This window comes from Passer domesticus, chromosome 9, assembly GCF_036417665.1.
Source record: "Passer domesticus isolate bPasDom1 chromosome 9, bPasDom1.hap1, whole genome shotgun sequence".
In the NCBI taxonomy this organism is placed as follows: Eukaryota; Metazoa; Chordata; class Aves; order Passeriformes; family Passeridae; genus Passer; species Passer domesticus.
The window spans coordinates 2987104-3010624 of NC_087482.1; the positions used below are offsets into that span (position 1 = coordinate 2987104).

The 23521-nt window shown below is 50.8% G+C and overlaps 1 long non-coding RNA gene across 2 annotated transcripts; it reads left to right on the forward strand.

Annotated features, from left to right (window-relative positions):
* The first annotated feature begins 286 nt into the window (after window positions 1-286).
* Window positions 287-4479, forward strand: LOC135307541 (uncharacterized). 2 transcript variants are annotated; one of them, XR_010368278.1, is made up of 7 exons: window positions 287-348; window positions 550-621; window positions 709-807; window positions 1252-1365; window positions 1993-2163; window positions 2694-3286; window positions 3393-4479. It is a non-coding gene; the product is annotated as an uncharacterized LOC135307541 (long non-coding RNA). The 2 variants fall into 2 exon arrangements; XR_010368277.1 differs by lacking the exon at window positions 3393-4479 and having other exon boundaries at window positions 2694-3375.
* The last annotated feature ends 19042 nt before the right edge of the window (window positions 4480-23521 follow it).

The following is a 23521-nucleotide window of genomic DNA, read 5'->3' on the forward strand; positions in this document are numbered from 1 at the left end:
CCTTAACATTATGTAAGGGCTGAAGGATTCTGAGAATCTTTCCCTGCTCCCTTCTGCATCCCTGAGGGATCCCACAGGATCACTGTCAGTGGGAGGAAGGAGCATTGATCTTTCAGTCCTCCTCCCGTGTGCTGTGCCAGTGTGTCCTTCTGAGTGCTCTGTGCAGTCACAGAGAAGAGCAGAGAGGGAAGGGGCCGGGCCCAGGGCTGTGCCCCGGGGCTGAGCCTTGTGGGCAGCCTGAGGATCTCCTGCAGTGCCACAGGAGCTCTTCTGTCCTGCCTTTCTTTGCAGCTGAACCTGCCGGTGAAGGCCCCACATCCAGGACTGAGGCTCTGGGAGATGCTGAGGGTAGGTCAAGGCCTTTCCCCTGGGAGAGCTGCCAGCTCAGAGCCCAAAGCTGGGCCAGGGAGGCAGCGCTGCAGGTGCCAGCACAGAACCATGCACGTGTGTGCCCGCGCCCTGCACGATCCCCTCACCGCTGCTGCGGCTCAGTGGTGCCTGTGCAGATCAGCAGAGATGGCAGAAGCTTCTGTGGCTGTTGAGTTACAGGTGTGTCTGCAGGGAGGACTTCTCAAGCCCCAGGGCCAGATGCTTGGCCCCAACCCAGCTCCCATGGCATGGGTGAGTAGTGTGACCCTGCTGACCCCACAGGCTGAGTCCCGCTTTTGTGGGATCCATTCCTGGGAAATGGAACTACTTTCTCTTAAGGTCCTCCAAAAGGAAAGACCCAATTATTTGCCGCCAAAACGTCTCATGACTCAGATGAATTCTGGAGACAAACACAGAAGGAAGCACCCCGAGGACAAGGTAGGTGCATTTCTCTCATGCTTCCCCTGGGACTCAGCAGCCTTTGCCTTTGGCTGCAAATCTGGACACGCCGTGCCCGGCGCAGCAGGAAGGGATCCATGGCAGCCTCGCTGCCCCGCTGCTGCTTTCACACCCTGCAGGGCTGTTTCCCAGCCTGGCCTGGCTGCAATTCCTCCCCAGCCTCTGCAGGATGGAATTTGGCATTAGCTGATAGGGTGCCCCAACTGTACTGTGGGCCTGAGATCACCTGCCATTTCCCAGTCTCTGAGAAGATCAGGAGGTGCAGCTGTTTGCACAAGGGAGTGCACTGGCCCAGCCCCAATTACCTGGGCTTTTTCTTGATCTTTACCTGTGACTTAGACAAGCATTGCCTCCTGAAGGTGCCACCTCCCCAGTGGGGAATATTTCCATTTGATCCAGTTGTCCCTTTTTTCCTTTTTCAAGTGATGGAACAAAAGGCTGTTCAGGAGGAGGAACACTCAGGGAGAAGCAGTGGCTCATTGGCAGCCCTAGCTGCAGGAAGGAAGGCAATGCCAGACACGGGCACAGCCACAGCAGGTAATTGCTGTGCCGGGCTCAGCCCTGGCCGGGGCTGTGTGGCAGCAGCTCTTCCCCCAGGGCCTGCCCTTGCCCGGCCCGGCAGCAGCCAAAGCTGGAGGCGCCTCGGCTTCCAGGCCTCTGGAGCTGGTTCAGAGCCCCGGGGAAACGGGACTGGTGCAGCAACGTCCCTGGCGCTGCAGCTGCTGCGGAGCTGGCCCTGAGTGCCCAGAGGCCCAAGGCACAGGAGCAGCCCCGAGCGGGAGCCCTGCCGCCAGCCCAGGGCCAGAGCCAGCCCTGGCTCCCGAGTGAGCAGGGGCTGCGCTGGCTCCTGACAGGGCCTGAGCCTGTCCCCTGGGGCTGGGGGAGCTGTCACGGGGCAGGGAGGGCCAGGGGTGGCAGTGGCTGCTCAGGGATGGCTTTGGCCCGTGTCCCTGGCAGCAGCCACTGCCCAAGCAGCTGCGCTGCCCCCGGGCTCTCCTCCCGGCCTGCTGGGCTTTGTTGGCTGGCACAGCCTGTGCCAAGGGCCGGCAAGGTGCCTCCAGGCCCCAGCTCTGGGGAAACAGAGAACGTCCTGCCCGTATCCACCGTGCTGCCAGCTCAGCAGTGCAGCACAGCATGGTCTCACGGTCCCCATCGCACCCACAGATGCAGCCGGCACCACAACACCTGTTCCCAATGCCCAGGATGGCCTCGGAAGGGGTTTCTATCAGGAAACAGGCTACTGGCTAGCAATACTGGCATTTATGTTTTGTTTGGAGCTTGTCTTCGTGTTGTGCTTGTTTGGAATCCGGTATTTGGAATCGGGAAGAGAAAACAGTGAGTGTTTTGTTGCTCTCCCCCTCCAACAGCTTCTTTTGAAAGTCTAACGTGGTCAGGGAACATTCCCATTGAGACTGCAGTGGGGTTGTGGCCAGTCCATGATTGTCCAAATAACTCTGCTGAGGGTTCTGCTGCTGCCCAGTGCTTCCACTGGCCTCTCAATTGCTGGGCCTTGTCCTGGGGGCCCCGCTGGGGCTGCAGCCAGTGCTGGCTCCCACTGAGGCTGCCTGGCCAAGAGCAGCCCCAGGGGCACGGGGCAGAGGCAGAGGGAGGTGGGGAAGAGAAAGAGCAGGGCCGAGGTTGCCCTTGAAAGGCAGAGGTGCTCTGGGGCCCGCTCCTGGCCAGGGACCCTGCCCAGAGCCGTGCCCTGCTGGCCGGGGCCTTGAGGGGCAGCTGTCCAGCTGGGCCCAGCTGTGCCAGCAGCTCCAGCCGTGCTGGGGAGCCTTGCCAGCTCTGGGCCCTGCTGTGCAGGAGGGTCCCTGTGTGCCACTGGCAGCTGGGGCCTCAGCCACCTCCTCTCTGCACAGGAGCACCTCGGGACAGGAGTTGAAAGACGGTGGCTGCACCTCACACCCAGAGAGCCTGAGCAGCTCCTCCAGCAGCAGGAACGGCCCGGACAGCCCTCTCAAGTGTTCTGTGAAGAGGACCCCAGAAGAGCCGTCGACAAGGAAGCGTCTTATTGCCCCGTAGATCCCACTGCCACCTGCTCTCCCCATGGGCCTCCCCAAGCTTCCTTTATTCCTTTTTTTCTCTCCGTCTGTCCCATCCCAGCCAACCCGAGTTCCGCTAGGGACCCCAGGACCAGCCCAGCACTTTCCAGCACCTCCTGAGACCAACACATCCCTTCCTCTGCCCCTGAGCCCCCTGGCCTTGCCCTCTAGGCAACACTGAAGGTTGTGGAGGATTTTGTGAACAGCTGGCTAGCTAACAAAGGTCACACTGACATAATACCGTTAATTAAGCAAGAAGGAGACGAGGATAGGAGTCAGCAGTCAGTGTCCAAACCTGGCAAGGGCACTGTGCCCTTGGTGCAACATCAGGATGGGGGAGAGGATCGTTAGTTAGAAACATGAAGAAAATATGTAAACAGCTGCAGCATAGTAGCCTCAAGAATGATAAGGTAGGCGTAGTTAGCTGATAAGTAACTAACCAATAATGAGCTCGCTTTTTGCAATATGTATTAGCCTCATTAACACCAATATAAATGTATGTGCCTATCAATAAAGTTTTGAGATTTGCTGATCACTCATATTGAGTGCCGCATTTCTTCCGCCGATTACCACAAATGGTGACCCCGGACGTGATATCGGTAATGGCAACCACGGTGGATCAGTGAACGAGTTCGGGTCCTACAGCAGCAAGGACGGCGAATAAGCACTGCTGAAAAAGCGAAAAGTGCCGCGCCCTGGGTGACCTTATAGAAGAGCCCGGCCGATACGTGCTGCCGAAACCTTGAAGGGCTGCAACAGCGCTGACGTTCTCAAAAATGGAAATGGAAAGGCAAGCAGCATATGATTTATTTACTTGCTTTTTAAAAAAGCGTCAGGTTAAGGGCATAGATTTGCAGAAAGAGCTCCCACAGTTGTTAGCCTATGGGTATGCACAAGGAGTTTTTCAAAATCCTCATACAGTGCATGAATTAACAGAGTGGCGTAAGCTCGGGGACAAGTTGTGGGAGGCAGCTATAGATGAGGATAAAACTGCAAGGAAGTTAGGAAAGCTATGGCGAGTCGTGCACAATGAGTTATTACAACATCAGGTAGAAAAGAAAGCTGCGCAGCAAGCTAGCGTAGCATATGATAAGAATAAGAGTCATGGGGACTGCTACGACTGTCCGTTACCCCCTACCACATCTACAGTCGTTTTGCCACCAACATCGGCTCCTCCTTCAAGCAGCAGCTCACCCCCCGCGGATGCTGTAACAGCACCGTCCGCACCACCTGTGCCATGGCCAGACCCTCCGTTTCCTCCTCCTTGTAATGAGCCGATCCCTGGGGCAAAAAGTGACCTAGCGGGGGCCGTCGCAAGGGAGCGAAGGGAGGCATGGGCGGCGGTAGCAAAAGAGATCATGGATTCGGGGGATAGTGGAGCTATAGCTGCAGCGGTGGAGGTTGCTTGTCCGGTGGTATTTTCGCCTGTGCAGGGGAACAGATATGAAGCCACAATTACAGCGCTGGACTGGAAGCTGCTGTCACAATTACGGTCCACAGTTAGTCAGTTTGGGGTGACCGGTGAGCCCACAAAACAGATACTTGATTACATCTGGGGGACTCAGGTATTACTGCCGGCTGATTGCAGAGGAGTAGCGAAGCTTATCTTCACTCAGCATCAGCGGCTCTTGTTTAATGCACACTGGCAGGCACTTTGCCAGGAATGTGTAGCGACACAACGGCAGCAAGGCGACCCGTTACACGGAATAACCCTGGATGAGCTAATGGGTTCAGGACCTTTTCTTCGTACAGAGCAGCAGGCATTAATTGGTCCTGAAAAATGTCGGGAGGCTATGCGCTTAGTACGAATGGCCATAGACAGGATAAAAGAGCCAGGCGGGGTCCCCTCTTATATGGGAATAAAGCAAGGAAGAGATGAATCATTTGGATCTTTTATAGATAAGGCAGCCGCTGCTATCGAAGGGGCGGGAGTCCCTGACTTTATGACAAGTGCTTTACTGAAACAATGTGCACTCCAGAATAGTAACCAGGCTACAAGGAACGTATTAAATACCTTAGGAGCTAATTGGTCTATAGAGGAAGCGTTAGAACGATTGGCAAATATGCCCATAGGGAATCAGCTGATGTTAGTAGAAGCTATTAAGGAGTTAGGTGTAGGATTGCAAAAACAAGCGGCAGCTTCGCAGAGTCAGGTATTAGCTGCTCTTGCACCCCTACAAGCGGCGGCTATAAATAAGCCACGGGCTCCATCTACTGGCCGATTTAAATGTTACCGGTGCGGAGGCATGGGACATACACGACGAGACTGTCAGACAGCTGGCGTCTGGTGCCAGAGTTGTCGCTCGGATACCCACAGCACCGGAGCTTGCCGATACCGCTCGGGAAACATAAAGACGAGCGCGTTCAACAGCCGCCGCGCCCAGACACAAGTAGCCGCTGCCAACACCTCGGCCCAGCTGCACTCCAGCCAGCCACTGCCGGGAGCCTCGGGCTGGACGTGGCAGCCTCAGTAGCGATAACACTGATGACCACCCAACCGGAAAAGGTGCCGACTGGAATAAAGGGACCAAGCATCATTAATGGACAACCTATGGGAGCTTTGCTTCTGGGACGATCGTCGGCCACCATGATGGGATTATTTGTTTTACCTGGAGTAATAGATGCTGATTATACGGGAGAAATCTACGTCATGGTACATACTCCTTTTCCACCGATACAAATCGAGAAAGGGCAGAGGATAGCCCAATTGGTTCCATTGGAGCAGATTGCTAAAACATTGCCCCCTTGTCAATTACAGTCGAGGGGAGAACGAGGCTTTGGTTCCACTGGAGGACTTACTTTATTAACAATGAATTTGAATGATCGGCCTAAGCGCACTGTAACAATAGAGCATCTGGGGGGGAGACAAACCTTGGAAGGTTTATTAGATACTGGTGCGGACTCCAGCATTATTAGTCCAGATTACTGGCCTCACAACTGGCCATTACAGCCAACCACAATGACAGTTACCGGGGTTGGGGGCCTGACACTTGCTAGAAAGTCACCCATGTTGTCTGTAACTATTGATGGAAAAACTTTACGGAATGTTTTTTCAATTGTACCCTTACCCCCTACAGTGCAGTGCCTCATTGGTCGGGACATTCTGGCTCAACTGGGAATAGTGTTGACAAATGAGCACCCTTTGGGCTAGTGGCCATTGCGTGGACTTTCCCGATCCCGCTGACCTGGACCACGGATGTCCCAGTATGGGTTAAGCAATGGCCACTAAAAAGGGAAAGTCTGGAGCAAGCACATATGCTAGTACAAGAACAATATAAGCAAGGTCATTTGAAGTTGTCGACCAGCCCATGGAATACACCTATTTTTGTCATTAAAAAGAAATCAGGAAAGTATCGCTTGCTACATGATTTACGGGCTGTAAATGAACAAATGGAACCTATGGGAGCCTTACAACCAGGCTTACCTAACCCAGCAATGTTGCCAAAGGACTGGCCATTGTTAATTGTAGATCTTAAGGACTGCTTCTTTACTATTGCTCTTCACCCTAGAGATACCCGAAGGTTTGCTTTTACTTTACCGGCATTAAATAGGGAAGAGCCAGATAAGAGGTTTGAATGGGTTAAACTTCCACAGGGTATGAGAAACAACGCCACCTTATGTCAATTGTATGTTGACAATGCTTTACAACCCTTACGGCAAGCCTGGTCCGAAACCATCATTTATCATTATATGGACGATATTCTATTTGCTCAGCAGCAACCTTTTACAGGTCAACAAATTCAAAAAATACATGATGCTCTGAAACTACATGGGTTGGTTGTAGCTCCTGAAAAAATTCAACTATCTGCACCCTGGAAGTATCTAGGATGGACACTTACTGGTCAGGTTGTTACCCCCCAGAAACTGCAATTAAACGTTGAAATACGTACATTGAATGATGCCCAAAGGTTACTTGGTGATTTACAATGGCTGCGTCCTATTGTGGGCATCCCGAATGAGCTATTAGATAAACTTCGACCCTTACTAAAAGGAACTGATCCGGCACAGCCTGTTCATATAACCTCTGAGCAGGTTAGGACATTACAACAGATACTGGACTGTGTGACACAAGGCAGTGTCCGGAGACGAGACCTTAACCTCCCTATACAGCTGACAGTTTGGTGTGGAACTAAATACTTACTAGGTGCACTTACTCAGCAAAACAGAAAAATGGGGGAGGCGTGGGCTTTGGAATGGATATCTCCTCCACTTCAACAGCATAAAACCCTTCTTCAAAAAACTGAAATTTTGGCTGAGTTGCTCAAAAAGGGTTGTGAACGGACACTACAGGTCATGGGAAAGGAGCCTGCTCAGATACGGGTACCAATGAAGAAAGATACATTGACCTGGTACCTGTTAAACAGTGTGGAATTACAAGAGGCACTGTTGGGAGCTGGAAGTGTGATTGCCACTGATGATATCCCCAATATACCGTTGAATTGGATAGGGCAACGGGGTTGGATTCAATGCCCAAAAAGGTCACAGAAACCCCTGTCAGGATGCCATAACAGCCTACACGGATGCAGGAAGAAAATCCAGAATTGCTGCAGTGACCTGGCAGGAAAAGGGACAATGGCACCATCAGATTCTCCAGGCCTCCGAGTTGGATACTTTACAAACGATGGAGTTATTGGCTGTTGTTTGGGCCATGATGCATTTTTCTGGGCCCCTCAATATAGTGACAGATTCTTTATATGTCGCTGGAGTATGCGAGCGAATAGAAGATGCCTCTATAAAAGAGGTTCAGAACAGGAGGTTACATGAGCTGTTTATACAGTTACAGAGGGCAATTAAACTGAGGAAGTATCCTTTCTCTGTCATTCATATCAGAAGTCATAAGTGGGATATTGGTCTGGGAGAGGGTAATGCACAAGCAGATAAGCTAGTTTCAATCACACATGTGACTCCAATTCCCAGGCAGACTGTGGCCAGAGAGGCACACTCCATGTTTCACCAAAATGCAAAAGGCCTCCATAGAGAATTTCAAATATCTCTAGAAGAGGCACGGGCAATAGTCAAAGCCTGTCCCACATGTAGTCATCATAACGGGGGCTGCGGGTTAGGTCTAGGAGTTAACCCCAGAGGGCTGAATACAAATGAGACCTGGCAAATGGATGTCACACATGTTGCTGAGTTTGGAAGGATAAAGTATGTGCATGTTACTATAGACACCTACAGTCATTTTATATGGGCCACAGCACAAACTGGTGAGAAAGCAGGGCACGTGGAGAGGCATCTCAGTAGCTGCTTTGCTGTAATGGGAGTGCCACGACATATTAAGACAGACAATGGGCCTGCCTACTGCAGCAAAAGAATAAAACAGTTCATGCAAATGTGGGGGATTGAACACGTGACAGGCATCCCTAATTCTCCGACAGGACAAGCGATTGTAGAGAGAGCTAATCGTACTTTGAAAAAATATCTAGGTAAATACAAAGATATTAGAGAGCCGCAAGAAAGGTTGCTAAAGTGTCTATTTGTCTTAAAGCACCTGTGTGTTTTTGGGGAAAGCAAAGTTCCTGCTGTAATTCATCATTATGTAACAGAGAAAGATAGTGTGAGGCAGGACGTACGGGTAAAATACAGAGATCCCAAGACAGGACAATGGCAAGGTCCTGCTAAGGTATTATACTGGGGCCGCGGGTATCTTTGTGTTTCTACCCCTACAGGATCCTTGTGGGTAGCTGCTAAATGGACCCCAGCAGCCGTGTTAGATGGAACCAGACCCCAGACAACTGAGCGAAGAGGACGGTCGGCGAGTGGAGGCAAAGCTGCTGATCACCGTTTGACTGATAGTTCTCAAGCTGAAAGGACACTGTAGCTTTGCCATTGACCGAGTGATTGATCGGTGTCAATCCCTGGACAGTATACTAAGCCTGATTCCGGCGCTCCATACATTTTATTATAGAGGGCCTAAGAGATTAGCTTGTATTAAGTGTCAAAATACTCAGTGTGCTGCATGGATATTGTTCTTTTGCAGGGGGTGTCAGCAAACTAAGTGGGTGCATCAGTCACAGTTACCTGAACTGTGGTGCAGAAGCTGTGCATTTTATTGGCAGCGGGACTCCTGGCAAGCAGAACTTCAGACCTTTACAGGATTACCTGGCCGCCAAGGGTTACAGTTGTATGAGTCCCCAGAACAGAAAATTCTCGCATGGTTTAGGTGGGAAACCCAGCACTTTGCCAGACGCGCTTTAGGGCAATCTCAGTCGTGTATCTTACAGTCTAAGTGTGGTCGGGGCATTCCCCTCTCCCAGCTAGATGTAGTAGGTCCGATTCTGAGGGATCAAGATCCTAACCAAGCGTGGGACGATTGTTTAAGGGCTCTAAAAAGATTGTCTGGGCGGCTCAAGAAAGAAAAAGGGGAGAGGAAGGAAGAGACATTCTTAACGGTTTGTGGGCAACCTGTTAATTCCCTAAATGTCTGGATGGTTCAAAACAGCATCCGGGAAGATCAGGGTGATGTGGCAGACTTATGCTGCTGTTTTACTCGTATTTGCCCTCTTAATAGACAACCCAGACATTGCCAAAGGAGTGGGAACCCACCAAGCATGGGCCCCACCTCAGCCCAAGACTAATATTTGGATCACCATGGCAAATTTAACTAACCAGGAGGCTATTTGCTTGTCGTTATCTTCTCCCGGTAATCCATTTACAACCTGTTTGGTTGGACTGCCGGCAGATCCCTGGCCATGCCCATCGAAAATACCCACCTGCAAAACCAATGACGCCAGGGTCAGTGTAGATAACTGGGACCAATGGATTTCTCATTTTCCTATAGCACCGCAGGAACCCCAAGAGTTGGAACTGTTAGGCTCAGTAATGGCGGATGCATGCCTTAGGTTTAAGCATAAAAGTCAGCTGCCGGCCAAAAACTATTCTACTATTGTAACCTCCAGCATGGCCATTTACCGTAATGCAACAACCTGGTGCAATTATACCACAAAGAAGGTGTCGATCTCATAAAACGACCCTATTCAATTACCAGCAGGTTACTTTTTAATATGTGGGGATCGTGCGTGGCCCGGTGTCCCATCGATGCTGAGCGGGGGGCCATGTACAATTGGTCGCTTGTCTCTCCTCACACCCAATGCGTCAATGATCCTTAATATGAGCCGCCGCTATCACAGAATTAAAAGAATGGCCCATGCGTTTACTGCTGACTGCAAAGATGATGTAAAATTTTGGTCCCCAGGGGCCATAGTGGCAGCATCCTTTTTAGCTCCAGGGGTATCGGCAGCAGGTGCCCATGCCATTTTAAACAAGCTAGGATGCTGGCTGGCTAAACAAACTAATGCCACCTCTTTAGCACTTTCTAGCCTTTTGCTTGATGTTGATTCTATTCGCCATGCAACGCTTCAGAATAGAGCTGCAATTGATTTCCTTTTACTGGCACAGGGCCATGGTTGTGAAGATTTTGAGGGCATGTGTTGCATGAACCTCTCTGATCATTCCCAGTCCATTCACTCCCAGCTCTCTGAGCTGCGAAGGTTAACTGGAAACTTACAGGTAGAATCGGACTCTGGCATTGATGAGTGGCTCAAATCATTAGGCTTGGGATCATGGTTGCGCTCTATTGTTAGAGTCATTATTATAGTAGGCATTATGGCTTTGTTAGTGTCATGGTTTGACCCTAGCACAATGCTAGGGCTTCCATGAAGGGTATATTTCTAAAAGGGTTGCTGTGAGATGTGACCCGGGAACAGAACAAAGTAGGCTCCCATTCGGGGATGGAGGGAAATAAAGCAACACTTTATTTATTACAAATCTAAAAAGGAACACATACCAAGCTAAAAAATAAAAACCTTCCAGATACTTTCCTCCTCCCCCTCCTTTTCTCCACACACTCACCACTCCTCAAATTATTAACCCTCAAATTCATCCAGGAGAGAGGAGTCTCCCCTTGCCTCATGGGCCTCCCCCAGATGCACAATTAAAACTTCCTGTGCTTCCGCATCATCCATGGCCCCGCACAGAGAACATTGGCCCTCGTGACTTCTCCCCCCCCCATGTCCAGTGCTCTCACCACTGGACACAGGCCAGGACTGCTTTTAGGGCTCCCTGCCTAAAGATGCTTCACTCACTTCCAGAAGCAGCAGTCTCTCAACTTTGGGACACCAGTCCCCCCCAAATTTCACCCCCTGGGGCCGAGGGGCCTTGTGAACAGTCTCAGCTTTGGGACACCAGTCCCCCCCAAATTTCACCCCCTGGGGCCGAGGGGTCTCATGAGCAGAGATCTTCCTCTCCGTGGAGACAGAGGGCATCTCACACCCTCCTCAGCTGTTTCTGTTCACGCCGCTGCTTCACTCTTGAGTCCCTGGTGTTGCCTCCCCCTAAAATACAGTCTCTGGGTCACAGGGGAAAAACACGGGTTTGTCCATGGCTATACAAGAAAGAGTCCAGCCCAAGGCCACTCTATTATCTCTTCCACTCAGGACTCTTCTCTCCTCTTCCAGCTTTTTTCACGCTTGCCTATTTCATCTCTCATTTCTCTCTCTCACCTCATCCTGATTCAGGAGGATTCAGTATTTGTGAGGTTTCTATTAGTCTAAAAAGGGGTTAAAATTTTACTTTTGCCTGCTCAAGAACTCTCACAACTGCCAGGTACTTCTCTCGACGCATCCCCCGCTTCTGGCTGGCTGAACTGCCAGCACAATTTCTGTCCCTCTCACCGGGGGGGCTGCCCAGACATCCCAAGTCTCTTCCACCCCTGCATGTTCTCCTCCACCTCTGCACCTTCTGGGGCTCCCGGCCTCCTCCCTGTCATGGCTTCCCCCTGCCCCACCCAGACGCAGCTGGGCAGGGGAGAGGTCGGACCTTACTCACCAACGCCGGATTCCCAAAGAGGAAGTTCTCTGGGAATCTCCTGCTTTTAACCCACGTGTGTTCTCAGAGGCGTATCCAGACCCTTAGTGGCTATATCACATGCCAATTTTGAATTTGGCCACTGATTGGCCCGACTTAGACTTTTCTAGAAACACATTTCCGGCCAAACCACGACAGTTAGTAGTGTTAGTTTTGCCTTGTTTTGGCATGTGCTTACAGAACATGGTTCAAAGAATGATATTTGCTGCATCTAATCAGACTATGCTTGTGCAACAGAAAAACAGGGGAAGTGTGGAGGATTTTGTGAACAGCTGGCTAGCTAACAAAGGTCACACTGACATAATACCGTTAATTAAGCAAGAAGGAGACGAGGATAGGAGTCAGCAGTCAGTGTCCAAACCTGGCAAGGGCACTGTACCCTTGGTGCAACATCAGGATGGGGGAGAGGATCGTTAGTTAGAAACATGAAGAAAATATGTAAACAGCTGCAGCATAGTAGCCTCAAGAATGATAAGGTAGGCGTAGTTAGCTGATAAGTAACTAACCAATAATGAGCTCGCTTTTTGCAATATGTATTAGCCTCATTAACACCAATATAAATGTATGTGCCTAACAATAAAGTTTTGAGATTTGCTGATCACTCATATTGAGTGCTGCATTTCTTCCGCCGATTACCACAGAAGGTGACACCCCACCCCACCCTCCCCGCCCCTCCAACTCCCGCTTGCAGGGTAGGCAATGGCCCATTCCTGTGTTCAAATAAAGAGATGGATTTGTGTCCTAGTTTGAAAGCAAAACCAGTGTGAGGCTCTCTTGTTTAAACTGCGACCCTTTGGATGAGGACACGAGGCTTGACTCCATTTTCATCAGAAGGCTGATTTATTATGATATATATTATACTAAAATACTACATTACAACTATACTAAAAGGACAGAGAGAAGAAGATCAGAAGGCTACCAAGACAAGAATAGAATAGGAATCAATAACAAAAACCTGTGACTGCTCACAGCCTTGGCACAGGTGGCTGTGATTGGTCACTGGTTGAAAACAATCTACATGAACTAATGGAAGATGCACCCGTGGCATTCCACAGCAGCAGATAGCCATTGTTTACATTTCTTTCCTGAGGCTCTCAGCTCCTCAGGACAGGAAAAGTCCCAGCAGAGGCTTTTTCCCTAAATTATCATGGCAACATCTCACCCTTTTAAATTATTAAATTAAATAGAAAAAGAAATGTTTGCAATTTCTTGTACTAGGGCTTTGTAGAAGAGAGAACAACACCTCTTGAGGTTCATCTGTTGCCAATCAAAATCTCACTCATTTGCTGATGTGGAATGGTCAGGGAAATTCTTCACCTGTAGAACATTCAGGGAAATTCTTCACTTATCAAACATCTAATTATATCATATCACTAAAACAATCTTAAAAAATAAGAAAATGCAAAAACTCATGCAAGGAAAGTTCATTGTTTCAAGTCCAAGCAGCTGAATTTCAGGACAGAGTCCATGGACTGAAGATGTTCTTTTTTGACATCTCTGGAAGTCCCCTTTGGTCCTGAAACAGGCTTGCAGAATTCTGAAACAAAGAACTGCTAAAGAAAACAAGAATTAGCAAACAATTCATTGACAGTCATGAAACAATTCAGAGAAAATTTCTGGAATGCCCTGGCCACAGCCCTTCATTGAACCGCTTGGGCTGAGGCTAATTTTTGGCTTTTCAATGCTTTTGAGCTGCTAGCTCTTTCCACTTTTCTTTATTATTATTATTTTTTTTTTTTTCATTAGAAGAAGAGTAGCAGCAGCAGAGTGTCTCTAGGACCCTTGGGTGGCTCTGGTCCTGGTGGGCGGACCAGAGAACTCAGACTTGGCTCACAGAATGGTGGCCTAGGTTCTTGTGGGGAAAGCAAAGTTTTTGAACTCAGCACTGGACGGGGCGATGGCCCCGGCCCAGGGAAATGAGTTAAACGGCTTAGAACTAGCTTGTGAGGCGGGCTCTGCACGCTCAGAACTTGGTAGGACTATGCTGCTAGTGTTTTGAGAGTAGAAATGACGAAATGTTTTTTTTTTTTTAGAAGCACTGGTGCACACTGGCAGCTGGAGAAGAGAAGTTTTCTCAGGAATTGTTATTTTAGATTTGAGGGTTTCTTGTCTCCAGAGCAAGCGAGCAGTGCTTGCTTTGCTCTGTGTCTCTTGTTTTTGTAAGGTAAATGTTATTTTTTCTGCTTTTTGCTTTTTGGCACTACTTTTATCTCTACTGGGTTGGGAACTAGAGGTAGATGTTACAGGAGCCAACTCCCCCACGCCGCTGGGGCGCTCGGGGAAAGGCAGGCACTTTAACTTCTAGGGAGAAGCTCTCGACTATACGCGAAGTGATTTAAAAACTATATTGATTTTGAACACAGCCAGCCGAACTGCTCCTGCAGTCAGCTGGAGGGTTATGCTTTTTTTACGGAAGGACAGGCTTTTCGCAGGGTTTGATGTGAATGATGGAGTTTCGGAAACCTGCGGGACAACTGGGGTGGGTGGTGCAGGCAGCACGGGCGCTGGTGTCGACTCTTGAGGCGGTCTCGTGGGCTCAGCACTATTCTCAGCAAGCTCTTGCACTGCAATTGGATCGGCAGGGAGCGGCGGGACAGGCGGGGGCGGCCCGCGCAGGCGCCGCCTGCACCGTTGCGAATTCAGTTGCCGGCTGGGATGCAGAGAAAGAAGACACGGAGGCAGCTCCTGCAGCTCCCGGGAGCAGCAGCACAGCCGGGGAATCACTGTTGTTGATCGCGCTGCCTGGCAACACGGGCGGATCGGCGGGAGGCGGTTCCGGGTGCCGCGGCGCAGGCGCAGTCATCAGAGCCGGCGGAGCTGGCCCGGGCGGCTGCGGGGCCGCGGGCGGAGCCGGCTGAGGCGGAGCCGCGGGGTCCGGCGCCTCCCGCGGGGCTGGCTGAGGCGGAGCCGCGGGGTCCGGCGCCTCCCGCGGGGCTGGCTGAGGCGGAGCCGCGGGGTCCGGCGCCTCCCGCGGGGCTGGCTGAGGCGGAGCCGGATCCGCTCGCTCCCGGGGTGGGGGAAGCGGAGAATTTCGCGGCGAAGCGGGCGGGGCCGGCCCGGAAAGCGGCGGGTTCGGTTTTTCATCCCCCCCAAGAGAAGGAGCGGGGGGGGAAGGTAGATCTGTTTGCTCCAAGGGAGCGGAGAAAAACTTTTGCTCAGCTGTGGGCAGTGCGGGGGGAATGCAAACTCGCGGTTCGTCTTCTTTGAGAGGCTTCTCTCGTGCCGAAGCTGGCGGGGACAGAACGCGACTGTGCTCCCGAGCCATGATGTCCCCTGCAGCCCGTCCCCATTTCAAGATAACACCATAAAGCAGTGTGTGCACTGCATGCATCATTGGGGATGAAACACGCTGGACTATTGTCCACCTAAAAAGAGCGTCCATGAACTCCCAAAAACCTAAATCAAGGGAGTCTACGACATTTGTAATAAATCTATGAAATTTTGCCCATCTGAAGAACTCATAACACCGTCTCTCCAACATACATTGAGGAATTCTGTCCCTGCGTCCCCATCTGCACCAGTGTTTAATAACTTTCTCCTCTGACGCAGTAAACGGAACCTGAGCTTCCGAAGGTACCTTTTCCCAACTTTCCTCCCACCTTTTGCGAATGGCAGGATCTTCAGAAAGGGAAAAAATAACAGTACCTCTAGACAGTGTCCTTGTGGATCCAGCTGTGCAGCTCTGCTGCTCTGCGGTCTCTGGACACAATCTCCAGGAAAGTCCAACAGGTTCTCCTGTTTGCCTTGGCTGTGAACTCTGCCCATCTTCAGGGTCTCGTTTCTTCAGCTCCAGGCTAGATTCCATGGTCACTCTTGGGGTGACCATCAGTTTCACATGTCAGGGGTCACCAATTGTTGCTTTGACTTGGGCCCCTGGTGCGAGGACACGAGGCTTGACTCCATGTTGATCAGAAGGCTGATTTATTATGATATATATTATACTAAAATGCTACATTACAACTATACTAAAAGAACAGAGAGAGAAAGATCAGAAGGCTACAAAGACAAGAATAGAATAGGAATGAATAACAAAAATCCTGTGACTGCTCACAGCCTTGGCACAGGTGGCTGTGATTGGTCACTGATTGAAAACAATCCACATGGACCAATGGAAGATTCACCTGTGGCACTCCACAGCAGCAGACAGTTATTGTTTACATTTCTTTCCTGAGGTCCTCAGCTCCTCAGGACAGGAAAAATCCTAGCAGAGGCTTTTTCACTAAAAATCCTGGCAACAGAACGTTGTCAATACAATTTTTGTGAAATCTACATGAGAATCTGAGGAGATTACTACACAGCTTGGATGCTAGAGGAACTTCTGCAAATAGGTTACAGGGTATTTATTTAACTGATTCAGAACTTTGCTTCAGCTGGCAATAGTTCAAGAATTTTATTTTCTAGTGTCTTTTGGTGGCCCACATTAAAAAACAAAAAAAAAAAACACAAAACAAAAAAAAAACCAAAGAACAAGTTCTGTCCTTTTCCAATTTCAAACAGATATTCTTTTTCTTTACCCATGAATTATGACAAAGCAAGTGACGTTCAAAGTCAGCATTCAGAAAGAGCCCTGAGAAGAGACTAGATGTATGCCAATTCCCTCTTGCTATTCAGCTGATTTTATATACTAGCTTTCTGTGTCTCTAGCTTTTTATATGATCTCTGTTACTACAGCCACTTCCAAATCTTGGTAAAAATTAGTAATTTCTCCACCTTCACTTTGTGGGAAATTGTGGGGGCAAAAAAGTAGCATTGTTTAGTCCAAGTTCAAGCAGAAAAACAGAAATTCAGAAATACATTCTGACCCTTGGCCAGTTTTAATTTTTATTTAACAGCACCCACAAGGACACCGTCCCCAAGTGAGGGGAGTGGGGCTCGCAGAACTCACCGATTGTGAGGTCACGGGCACATCTCCAGGGAGGCCTGAGGTATAACCGTTGCTGTACATCAACATTGCACTCAGAGCTGAGGACAGGATCCCGAGAGGGAGCTTGCCCAAGGCTGCTGAGCGAGTTTTGGTGTCTCTGAGACATCTCTCTTCACTCAAGGAAGGATTGGAAGGCTTTGTCAGGAGGAGAAAGGCTGGCAGTGCTGTGGCACAGACCGTCCAGGCATTCCTCCGTACCCACAATGGTGCAGCAGAACGCTGCTAAGAAGCGTCCCCCTGGCAAGGAGCGAGGTGAGAGCCAAGTCTCCCTCCCCACAGATGGCAGAGGGGGAGCGGCCAAGAGCAGCAGAAAGGGGAAACAGGAGATCCACAGAATCACCCCAGAGTAGAGGCCCTCCTCTCATGGGCCAGAGGAGCCAGGCTGGGCTGTGGGCACCGGCACTTCCCCTGCCCTTTAGCCAGCCAGCAGGGCCTTGGGGACAATGCTGCAGGGACATTTCCTGAGCTCTACAAGGTGCTCACTCCCCCTGCCCTCTCTCTCTCTCCCCAATGCACACCGTGTCACCGGGCAGAGGCAGACGCAGAGAGCGGCAGCTGCCTCTCCGGACATGCCAGGCCGGACCAGGCTCGTCGCCGTTCATGGAGACAGCAAGCACAAGACTCGGGCAGCCAGAAAGGAAAACGCATCCGGCTCAACCGCGTGCCACTGCTGCGTGCTGAGACCAGCAGCCCCAGCACCGCCCCTCAGGCGGTGTCAGGGCAGTCCCAGGCCGTGGGGCTGGTCACCAGCAGCAGCAGCAGCTTGCCCTGCCGAAAGCAGGGCCTGAAGCGAGGCCACCCACGGGGAGACACGGAGCCTCAGGCACCCAAGAGCCCACTGGCAAAGCGCCGCAGGTTGGAGGATGGTCCAGCCCCTCAGGAGGTGTCAGGGTGGTCCCAGGCCGTGGGGCTGGTCACCAGCAGCAGCTTGCCCTGCCAAAAGCAGGGCCTGAAGCGAGGCCACCCACGGGGAGACACGGATCCTCAGGCACCCAAGAGCCCACTGGCAAAGCGCCGCAGGTTGGAGGATGGTCCAACCCCTCAGGAGGTGTCAGGGTGGTCCCAGGCCGTGGGGCTGGTCACCAGCAGCAGCTTGCCCTGCCGAAAGCAGGGCCTGAAGCGAGGCCACCCACGGGGAGACACGGATCCTCAGGCACCCAAGAGCCCACTGGCAAAGCGCCGCAGGTTGGAGGATGGTCCAGCCCAGAGTGCTGGTACCACCAGCCAGGTGGCATTGAGGCTGTCCCAGGAATCTCAGTCATCCAGGGAACAAACAGCCCCATACATACCCCCCTGGATCTTGCCCCGCTCCCAATCCGGGCCAATTCGTGTGAGGCACGTCTTGCGGCGGCAGCTGCGAGATAAAAAGCCCTACAGTCGGCCTGAAAACCAGGGCAGGACCAGACGAGCACCCACCCCTGTTGTTTGGCCCCCTCATCCCTCAAAATAAAGTTTTCTGGTTTGTTTGTTTGAACTGGGAGATGCCACATTCTTTTTTCCAGTCGTCTGCAGCTGATCTCCAAATAGGGGCCCCAAGCTCAGTGGGACAAGTGTGTGCCTTCAAGGACTCACCTGTCCCATGGCAACACCCAGCGTCACCACGTTCCATGGCAACACCCAGTGCCACCATGTCCCCTGGTCTGGAGATACCAGCCCTGCTTCTGCCAGGGAAAAAACAGAACTGTGCAAAAGGAGCACGGGGATTTTGCAAGCATTCCTGGCTGAGGCAGCCTCAGTGGGAGGGCACAGCTCTGCCTGCTGCAGGTGCCCAGGAGGGAAAATCATGGATGCAGTAGGATTATTCCCCTCCCAACGCAGCCCAGGCACAGTTCAATCTACCACTGCTGCCACTGGGGTTGCACGTACCAGCCTGGAGAGTAACTGGAATAAGAGAGAGTAACTTCCCAGCATCAGTGCAGCTGATGCTGGGAAGGTAAAACTAAAGCCAGTCCCGCCCCCAGTAAAAATACACTGCACCTGAAAAAAAATAGCCAGCACCCTCCTGTTCTCTGCAAATGGGACCAAAAATTTCAAAAGCATTAAAAAAATTAACCAGGCTTTGGAGCAGTTACAGGTCAGACTACATGAGGCTGGAAAAGATTGTACAGGTGACAGTTCTCAGAGGAAAATTAGCAGGAAATCCCTTCTTTCTGCTATTAAAATCTCAGGCTGTTGTCATGAGACACTCAAGCCACAAGAAAAGTACTTCAGCACCAGCATCCAACTGAGCACCTGTTTGATCCACTTCAGTGGAAAGCCATCACTTTGCCAGCAGAATTCCTCCTCTGGGTTACACACAACATATTTTTTTTCTATCTGGGAGTGCCACTGGATTTTTTTACCTAGCATTTAATATTAAATTGTGGAAGTATTTTAAATTAAAAGGGAATGAAAAGATGGACCCACGAGATGGGACAGGAGGAAGCCGGGCAGCCCTTTAAAGAGGGAGATGCTAAGCTGTACATCCAGGAGAGCTCCTCTGAGCACAGAGCAGCCACAGAGCACATCTGACCACAACATTTCTAGTTCACCTGTGTCCTTATAAATGGGAAAAGAACAAAACAGTGGCAGGAAAGGAGGCAGAAGTCAACTGTGAAAGTTTCATTCACAACACATGATACTCAAAATCAGAATGAAGGCCTATCAAGGAACACCAATAGCTATGAAAATATATGTAAGCAGCACAGACAGGTGCTATGTATGTCCCTTCTGCTTCCCGGCCTCAATGCAGACTCAGTTTCAGGATGCAGCGGGTTCCCAGGAAGCTGCAAATGCTCAGGAGTGCAGTGGCTCGTGCCTCACTGATAACCACTTGGGAAAACATACTGTTTCATATAAATTAGAGGAAACCTAGGAATCTAGCCTAAATCAAGTTCTAGGCAAGACCCCAACCAACATAAAATATGGAGAGGCACAAAAGTGCCTCCATTTTCCACTCCACCTCCCTTGAACTCAGCAAGAACTAATCCCCAAACCTCACAGCCGGAGGCAAATGCAGTTGGTTGGGAGAGGAAATCTAAAGTCTCCTTGCGAGGCAGCTTTCCAAGGCTGAGCCCCAGGAGAGGCAGCTCCCGCAGCACGTGTGCAGGTCGCACAAAAAGAACCTGTGTGCCATGACCAGCAGGACAGTGCCAGCCAAAGGGCTGCCTGAGGATGGCCACCGATGGTTTCACTGCCAGCCCTGGCTGAGGGGAAACCTGGACACAGGACAAGGCAGAGAGGGGCCAAATGTTCTACTCCTTCTCAAAACAAGTTGCTGTTTTTGTTTCCAAGCCTAGCACTCTTTGGATCTAATTAAATTTGAAGAGGGAAATGAGGAGTAAGCAAAATTCTTGGACAGCAGGCTGGTTTGTTCAGCTAGCTGGGGCTGCAAGCCATGCGTGAAAAGCAATGTCAGGTGCTAAAGCAAATCTCTGTGTCCTTCAACAGCAACAAGAGAAGTGTGAACAAGACAGAGAATATACCTATTTTAGGAATGTAATTGTTTTATAGGAAACACACCAACACCCAGTGTTCTTCTAATCTTGCTTTTTAATACTCAGCGCTTGTAAATTTCTTCAATCTGGGAAGTCCAAGATTTCATCTGATAGCATAAATATTTGTTCCGCACCATTTGGGGGGTTTTTTTTAATTCTTAATGTTTATATAAATATCACTTAGCGAACACTGGACCTGTGAAGAATTAAGGAAATATGCCTTTAACTACTCTGTGTAGGTCACCTGCAACAAATTTCATGGCAGAGGAGCTTCTGGAAGCCCCTGGTTTACCATCACTACCAAAACTTGGTAGCGATCTTCCAGAGACCCACCATGGAGAGGCCAAACAACTGTTACTGGTCTCAAAACAAAAAGAAAATTGCTCCATGGAGCTTAAGAGAGCATGCTGTCTTGGCATTAATTCCTACCAAGTCTGCTGACAGTACAGGGCAGTAAATAATGCAGATTTCTAATTTATACCTCTTAAAGCACAGCCTAAAAATAGGAAAGACTCCTATAACAAAGAATCCTCCATTGAGTGCTCAAGAAGGAATTCTTGCATCTTCTTCAAGACCACACATAAACCAGGTGGAATCAGTTCTGAAGTCAGATTTTAATAGCTCTGAGAGAGATTTTCTTTCACAGTTGCATTATTGAAGCCATGTAAACTCCTGGAATCCATATCATCTTCTAACTATAAGCTGCAGAGATTAAATTTCTCACTGTGTGGAGAAATACCTGATTCAGTTTGTTTTGAATCTGCTGCCTGTCAACTTTTTTTGATCTTGTCAAAGGCTGTCTGGGGAGAACGTTGTCAATACAATTTTTGTGAAATCTACATGAGAATCTGAGGAGATTACTACACAGCTTGGATGCTAGAGGAACTTCTGCAAATAGGTTACAGGGTATTTATTTAACTGATTCAGAACTTTGCTTCAGCTGGCAATAGTTCAAGAATTTTATTTTCTAGTGTCTTTTGGTGGCCCACATTAAAAAACAAAAAAAAAAAACAAAAAAAAAAACACAAACCAAAAAAAAACAAAGAACAAGTTCTGTCCTTTTCCAATTTCAAACAGATATTCTTTTTCTTTACCCATGAATTATGACAAAGCAAGTGACGTTCAAAGTCAGCATTCAGAAAGAGCCCTGAGAAGAGACTAGATGTATGCCAATTCCCTCTTGCTATTCAGCTGATTTTATATACTAGCTTTCTGTGTCTCTAGCTTTTTATATGATCTCTGTTACTACAGCCACTTCCAAATCTTGGTAAAAATTAGTAATTTCTCCACCTTCACTTTGTGGGAAATTGTGGGGGCAAAAAAGTAGCATTGTTTAGTCCAAGTTCAAGCAGAAAAACAGAAATTCAGAAATACATTCTGACCCTTGGCCAGTTTTAATTTTTATTTAACAGCACCCACAAGGACACCGTCCCCAAGTGAGGGGAGTGGGGCTCGCAGAACTCACCGATTGTGAGGTCACGGGCACATCTCCAGGGAGGCCTGAGGTATAACCGTTGCTGTACATCAACATTGCACTCAGAGCTGAGGACAGGATCCCGAGAGGGAGCTTGCCCAAGGCTGCTGAGCGAGTTTTGGTGTCTCTGAGACATCTCTCTTCACTCAAGGAAGGATTGGAAGGCTTTGTCAGGAGGAGAAAGGCTGGCAGTGCTGTGGCACAGACCGTCCAGGCATTCCTCCGTACCCACAATGGTGCAGCAGAACGCTGCTAAGAAGCGTCCCCCTGGCAAGGAGCGAGGTGAGAGCCAAGTCTCCCTCCCCACAGATGGCAGAGGGGGAGCGGCCAAGAGCAGCAGAAAGGGGAAACAGGAGATCCACAGAATCACCCCAGAGTAGAGGCCCTCCTCTCATGGGCCAGAGGAGCCAGGCTGGGCTGTGGGCACCGGCACTTCCCCTGCCCTTTAGCCAGCCAGCAGGGCCTTGGGGACAATGCTGCAGGGACATTTCCTGAGCTCTACAAGGTGCTCACTCCCCCTGCCCTCTCTCTCTCTCCCCAATGCACACCGTGTCACCGGGCAGAGGCAGACGCAGAGAGCGGCAGCTGCCTCTCCGGACATGCCAGGCCGGACCAGGCTCGTCGCCGTTCATGGAGACAGCAAGCACAAGACTCGGGCAGCCAGAAAGGAAAACGCATCCGGCTCAACCGCGTGCCACTGCTGCGTGCTGAGACCAGCAGCCCCAGCACCGCCCCTCAGGCGGTGTCAGGGCAGTCCCAGGCCGTGGGGCTGGTCACCAGCAGCAGCAGCAGCTTGCCCTGCCGAAAGCAGGGCCTGAAGCGAGGCCACCCACGGGGAGACACGGAGCCTCAGGCACCCAAGAGCCCACTGGCAAAGCGCCGCAGGTTGGAGGATGGTCCAGCCCCTCAGGAGGTGTCAGGGTGGTCCCAGGCCGTGGGGCTGGTCACCAGCAGCAGCTTGCCCTGCCAAAAGCAGGGCCTGAAGCGAGGCCACCCACGGGGAGACACGGATCCTCAGGCACCCAAGAGCCCACTGGCAAAGCGCCGCAGGTTGGAGGATGGTCCAACCCCTCAGGAGGTGTCAGGGTGGTCCCAGGCCGTGGGGCTGGTCACCAGCAGCAGCTTGCCCTGCCGAAAGCAGGGCCTGAAGCGAGGCCACCCACGGGGAGACACGGATCCTCAGGCACCCAAGAGCCCACTGGCAAAGCGCCGCAGGTTGGAGGATGGTCCAGCCCAGAGTGCTGGTACCACCAGCCAGGTGGCATTGAGGCTGTCCCAGGAATCTCAGTCATCCAGGGAACAAACAGCCCCATACATACCCCCCTGGATCTTGCCCCGCTCCCAATCCGGGCCAATTCGTGTGAGGCACGTCTTGCGACGGCAGCTGCGAGATAAAAAGCCCTACAGTCGGCCTGAAAACCAGGGCAGGACCAGACGAGCACCCACCCCTGTTGTTTGGCCCCCTCATCCCTCAAAATAAAGTTTTCTGGTTTGTTTGTTTGAACTGGGAGATGCCACATTCTTTTTTCCAGTCGTCTGCAGCTGATCTCCAAATAGGGGCCCCAAGCTCAGTGGGACAAGTGTGTGCCTTCAAGGACTCACCTGTCCCATGGCAACACCCAGCGTCACCACGTTCCATGGCAACACCCAGTGCCACCATGTCCCCTGGTCTGGAGATACCAGCCCTGCTTCTGCCAGGGAAAAAACAGAACTGTGCAAAAGGAGCACGGGGATTTTGCAAGCATTCCTGGCTGAGGCAGCCTCAGTGGGAGGGCACAGCTCTGCCTGCTGCAGGTGCCCAGGAGGGAAAATCATGGATGCAGTAGGATTATTCCCCTCCCAACGCAGCCCAGGCACAGTTCAATCTACCACTGCTGCCACTGGGGTTGCACGTACCAGCCTGGAG